The sequence below is a fragment of the Tupaia chinensis genome, unplaced genomic scaffold (genome assembly GCF_000334495.1).
Source record: "Tupaia chinensis unplaced genomic scaffold, TupChi_1.0 Scaffold000492_1, whole genome shotgun sequence".
NCBI lineage: Eukaryota > Metazoa > Chordata > Mammalia > Scandentia > Tupaiidae > Tupaia > Tupaia belangeri.
In genome coordinates this window covers 1,627,088-1,632,859 of record NW_006160004.1, presented here as the reverse complement: position 1 = coordinate 1,632,859, position 5,772 = coordinate 1,627,088, and the positions used below count along the sequence as shown (strand labels likewise).

General features: G+C 42.0%; 1 protein-coding gene across 1 annotated transcript in view; it reads left to right on the top strand.

The window, feature by feature from the left end:
- Positions 1-5,772, top strand: part of BACE2 (beta-secretase 2) — a gene marked incomplete at its 5' end in the record, with an annotated part of 103,759 nt that overhangs the window by 94,180 nt on the left and 3,807 nt on the right.

Below are 5,772 nucleotides of genomic sequence, written 5' to 3'. Positions count from 1 at the left end.
CACATCCCGGACCCGGTGGCTTAAAACTCACGCTGGGCACGTGTGCGTGCGTGCCCAAGATCCCAAGAGGAGCATAGAGGAGAAGGGATTGCGGCATGACCATCCCCCCTGAGGGATGATTTCTCGCTTTCTGTCTCTATGTCTTTCTCTGTCTTTCTAGCAAGCGCACGCCCCCTATAGTGAAAATCTCTCAAAAAAAAAATATATATATATATAGTCTATCTTGGTAAATATTCAATGTGTGGGTTTTTTTGGAGAGGTATTTGCTATAGGGCACATGTGCTCGTCAGAAAGACAGAGAGACAGAGTGACGGAAAGTGAGAAATCACCCCCCAGGGGAATGGCCATGCCACAGTCTCTTCTCCTCCATTCTCCTCTTGGGATCTTGGGCACGCATGCACACGCACCTGGCGTGAGTTTAAGCCACTGGGTCTGGAACTCAAACTGTGGTCAACTACATGGGAGTCCAGCAACATAGCCATTATACTAACTGCTGGTCCCTCAATGTGCTCTTAAAAATAATATCTAATCTGCTATTGTGCATGGAGTATTCTGTAACTGTCAGGTCAAGTTAGTTGATAGTATCATTCAGGTATTCTAAACATTACTTATCTCCTGTTCGGTTCACTCTTACTGAGAAAGGGATGTTGAAATCTCTGACTACATTTGTGGATTTGTCTGCTTCTCTTTGCCACTTTGTTGTTCTTGTTGTTTCGTGTGTTTTTGAAACTCTGTTATTAGTTGCAAAAATATTTAGGATTACTATACCCTATCTATGAATTTAACATTTTACCATTATGAAATTATCACCTTTTTCACTGGTAATTCTGTTTGATTTGCATCTACTCTGCCTGGTAGTAATGTAGCCGCTACTCTGGGTTTCTTTTGATTCGTATTAATGTTATATAACTTTCTCCATCTTTTTATTTTTAACATATTTGGGTCTTTATGGTGAACATGGGTTTCTTGTTGGCAGCTTATATTAGGCCTTTCTTTTTATCTAATGTGACAAATTCTTCTTTTCGTTGCAATGTTTAGACTAGAGCTTACCAGACAACAGCCTACAGGCTAAATCTGGCCTGTGACTTGTTTCCTACATGGCCTGTGAGCTAAGAATAATTTTTCCTTTTCTTTTTTTTTTCTTTTTCTGTCTTAGTTTTGCCAGAGAGCATGCGTGCTTGCTGGAGAGAGACAGAGAGAGAGACTGAAAGTGAGAAGGCACACTCCCATGGGGAATGGTCACATCCCAAGCCCTTCTCCATTCCTCCCTCTTTAAGGATTTTGGGCATGTAGGAACACACACCTGATGTGTTGTTTTCAAGCTTCCATATCTGAGACTTGAACCATGTGGTTGGCCATGTGGGATCCAGCTGCCTTAATCACCATGCCACCGTGGGCTGGCCCTGTTTTTACATTTTGAAGGGTTGGGGAAAAAAAAAAAAAAAAACTCAAATAGAATGTGTGGCCCCAAATACCTTACATATTTACTATCTGGCCCTTCACAGAAAGTTTGCCAACTCTGGGATCAGCCTATTTATATTTACTGTGAGGATTGATGTGGTTTTGTTAAGTCCACCATCTTGCTATTTGTTTTCTTTGTCTCATCTGTTCTTTTTTCCTCTTCCTTACTTTCTTTTGGATTGAGGAGTATTTTTTGTTTCTTTTTTTATCCCCTTGGCTAGTGTATTAGCTATAACTCTTTGTTGTGAAGTTTTAGTAGTTGCCTTAGGGTTTATAGTACACATTTTTCACCTATCACAGTTTACCTCTTTTTGTAATCTACGAGCCTCCCAACAATGAACTTTCACTTCTTTCCTCCTGTCCTTTGCACTGTTATTGTCACATTTTACTTATTTGTATGTTATACATCACCTAGTACATTGTTATTATTTTTGCTTTAATTGGTTGCTTGCTATTTTAAATATTTTAAATTAAAAGTGAAGATTTTATGACTACATACAGATGGCTCCCCAATTAACATTGGTTCAATTTAGGATTATTTGGCTTTACAATGGTGGGAAAGCAATGTGCCTTCAATAGAAACCATACTTTGGATACCCAAATGTGTTAGTTTGTTTCACATTGCTATAACAGAATGCCTGAGGCTGAGCAATTTGTAAGGAAAAGAGGCTTATGTGACTCATGATTCCTAAGGCTGGGAAGCCCAAGAAGCCTGTGCCAGCACCTGCTGGCTCCTGGTGAGGGTAGGTGCTGCTTCAGCTCCTGGTGTAAAAGCAGAACAGCGAGCGGGTAGAGCAGAGAGGGAGCACAGGTGCCAGAGACAGGGGAAGTGGTAGACTCGCTTTATAACAACCTGCTTTCACAGTAACTAACTCATACCCTGGAGACCTAGCTCCCTGGAAAAGGGTTACTAATCCAGCCCCAGGAGTAGAGCCCCTCTGACCTAAACACACCCCACTGGGCCCACCTGTTAGAGATTCCACCTCCCAACATTGCTGCGCTGGGTCTAAGCCTCATCAGGAATGTGGGTAGAGAGAAACCACATCCAAACCATAGCACCATATAACTATTCTGTTTTTTATGTTCAGTACAATATTCAACAAATTACATGAGTTATTCAGTACTTTATCATAATAGGTGTTATGTTAGGTGATTCTGCCCAGCTGTAGGCTAATGTAAGTGCTCTAATCATATTTAAGGTAGGCTAGGCTAAGCTGCAATGCTTGGTATGTTAAATGTATTAGATGTGGGACCAGCAGATGGTGGAATGATTACATTGCTGAACTCTCACTCAGTTGACTGAGGTTTAAGTTCCAGACCTAGTCAGTGGCTTAAACCTCATGCCAGGTGCTTATGCGAGCGTGCCCAAAATCCCTAGAGGAGACTGGGGGAGAAGGAATTGTGGTGAGGCCATCCCCCCAGGGGGTGATTTCTCACTTTCTCTTTCTTTCTCTGTCTCTCTAGTGAGCACACATGCCCTATAGCAAAAATCTCTCTTTAAAAATGAAGTTATTAGATGCATTGTCTATATTTTTAACTTAATATATTTTCAATTTATGATGTAATTCCATCGTAAGTCAAAGCACATCTGCAGTTACCATTTCTGGTGTTTGTCATTCCTTTGTGTACATTCAAGTTTCCATTTAATATTCTTTTTCTTCTGCTAGGACTTTATTTAGTGGAAAGCGCCTTGTGATGCACTTCATCAGCTTGTGTATGTCTGAAACATCTTTGTATTGTCTTCATTTATTTTTTTTTTTTGAAGAGGTTTTTGCTATAGGGCGAGGGCGCTCGCCAGGCAGATAGAGACAGAGAGACAGAAAGCGAGAAATCACCCCCCAGGGGGGATGGCCACACCACAATCCCTTCTCCTCCATTCTCCTCTCAGGATCTTGGGCATGCATGCACACGTGCCTGGCGTGAGTTTTAAGCCACTGGGTCCGGGACGTGAACCGCGGTCAACTACATGGGAGTCCAGCGACATAGCCATTACGCTAACTGCTGGTCCCTTAATTTTTGAAATATATTTTTGCTGGATATAAAATTCTAGGTTGACAGGATTCATGCACCCCCCCCCCCGGCCCTTTAATTTTTTTTTACATTGTTTTCTAGCTTGCATTGTTTACTGTCTCTCCTTGCTTATTCTGTATATTCAAATAGGTGGGGTTTTTTTTTTTTTCCATATATTTTGTTCAACATTGTTGTTATTTCAGGAGAAAGAGTACATCTGGCCCCTCTTCCTCCATCTTGCCTGAAAGCAGATATGTTTTGAGTGATTTTTAATTTCTTTTTTTTTTTTTTTAATTTCCACAAAGCATGTTTGTTCACCAGAGAGAGAGAGTGTGACTAAGAAATGGGGACGGGGGAGAAAGCAGCCCCCTAATGTGGCATTGTCACACTGCAATCCTTTCTCTTCCATCTCTCCATCTGGTCAGGATTTGGGGCCTGTTCACGCTCAAATTGAACTGCAGTCAAGCCGTGTGAGATCTGGCTCCCTTAACCAGGCTAGACCTCATGACGAGACCTCACAGTGGGTGCCTCTCTCTCTCTCTCTCTCTCTCTCTCTCATATGCATGCTCTCTATCATGAATAAAACAAACAGAAACTTTTAACCAAACAATTGTAACTCTTATGAGCTCTGAAGATGATCGCTCTTATATTTTCCAGTGCTGGAGAGGATATGGAAAGTGGACACTCCTACCCTACGCTGGTGGGCATATATATTGACCTCGTCTCTCTCAGGGGTGCTTGTCAGCATGTAACAGGAAGCTTGAAAGTGAGCACACTTTGACCCATAATTTTAGTTTTAGGAACTCTTTCTGAACAGGTTAAGAAAATGAGCAAAGATTTAGGTACAAGCTGTTTCCTACTCCAGTGGTTATAATAGTGAAAATACTGGTGGTCCAGCCTTTTGCCTGATGGCTATATGAATGACTGGGTCATCGGGAAAGTCATGAAACACTTTTGCATAGAAAAATATGTCATGACTTTCCCGACAACCTAATAGGTCCCACTTGGCCACCTGTGTGGTTCGAGTCCCATATACAACTACTTGAAAAACATGCCAGGCATGTGTGCGTGCATGCCAAAGTCCCAGAAGGAGAGATGGAGAATGGATCGTGGCATGCCATTCCCTATGGATAGTGCTTTTTTGCCTTTCCTCTCTTTTTCTGACTCTGTCTCTTTCTTGCAAGTGCATACAATCTCTGGCAAATTAAAAAATTGAAATACATGGCTGAAAATTAAATGATAAAAATATTTTATCATATGTAAAGTGAAAATACAATTTTATAAGACAGCATATACTACATAGTCCCATCTGTGTTTAAACACATTGATGCATTAGAAAAAGATTATGCTCTAAAATATGAGTATTGATTATTTCTGACTGGTGAATTTATGAGTGTATTTTTATTTACCCGTATTTTCGAAGTTTACCATAAATGCGTACTGCCTTTGTAATAGGAATAGTGTTGTTTTTGTTTATTTCGAATGTTTGTTGAATAGTTGCCTTTTCAGGCTGCGGGCCAGAGATTGGCCAGCTCTCCTACAGAAGGCCAGATAGCAAATGCTTTAGTATCGTGGCCAGACCTGCCTGTTGCTGTGCTTCACTGTTAACGGCACAGAGTCACCGCGGACGGTGTGGAAGTGAGTGGACGTGGCTGTGTTCGAGGAAGACTTAATTTTCAGAAAGAGATGGCAGGCAGTTTGGCTCACAGGTGTCCCTTGCCGACCCCAGCTGCAGGCACTGGGGGTCTAAGTTAAGGGAGGCCGGCTTGCCTTCTGTCCTTCGGAGTCGGCGAATCTCCTCAGTGTCATTGCTTTCCTTTTCCAGTGCATGTAGAAAGCTGTGGTGGGACAGAGTCCACATCAGCACGAAGCCATCCTCTCTGCCAAGTCGTCAAGTCTATTCCCCCTCATTGTAAAACCATTCTTTTTTAAAGTCATTGTTTTATTGTTATTCTGACTCTGTCTTTTCTCAACCAGAAAATATCTTATTTGGCAGCCCTTAGGACCTTGAGGCTTTAGTTAGAAAAAACTAGATGCTTAGTAACATTATTTTCTAGTGCTGAAAATATTCATTTCTGCAGTTAAAATGAGTAATGAGACCCAGTTCTTTCTCCTTTTCCAAGGAAAGCTTAAGTTGCCAAACTCGGGACCAGCATTTAGCGTAATAGCTATGTCGCTGGACTCCCATGTAGCCGACCGTGGTTCGAGTCCCGGATCTGGTGGCTTAAACTCACGCTGAGTGCATGTGCGTGCATGCCCAAGATTCTGAGAGGAGAAGGGATTGCGGTGTGGCTATCCACC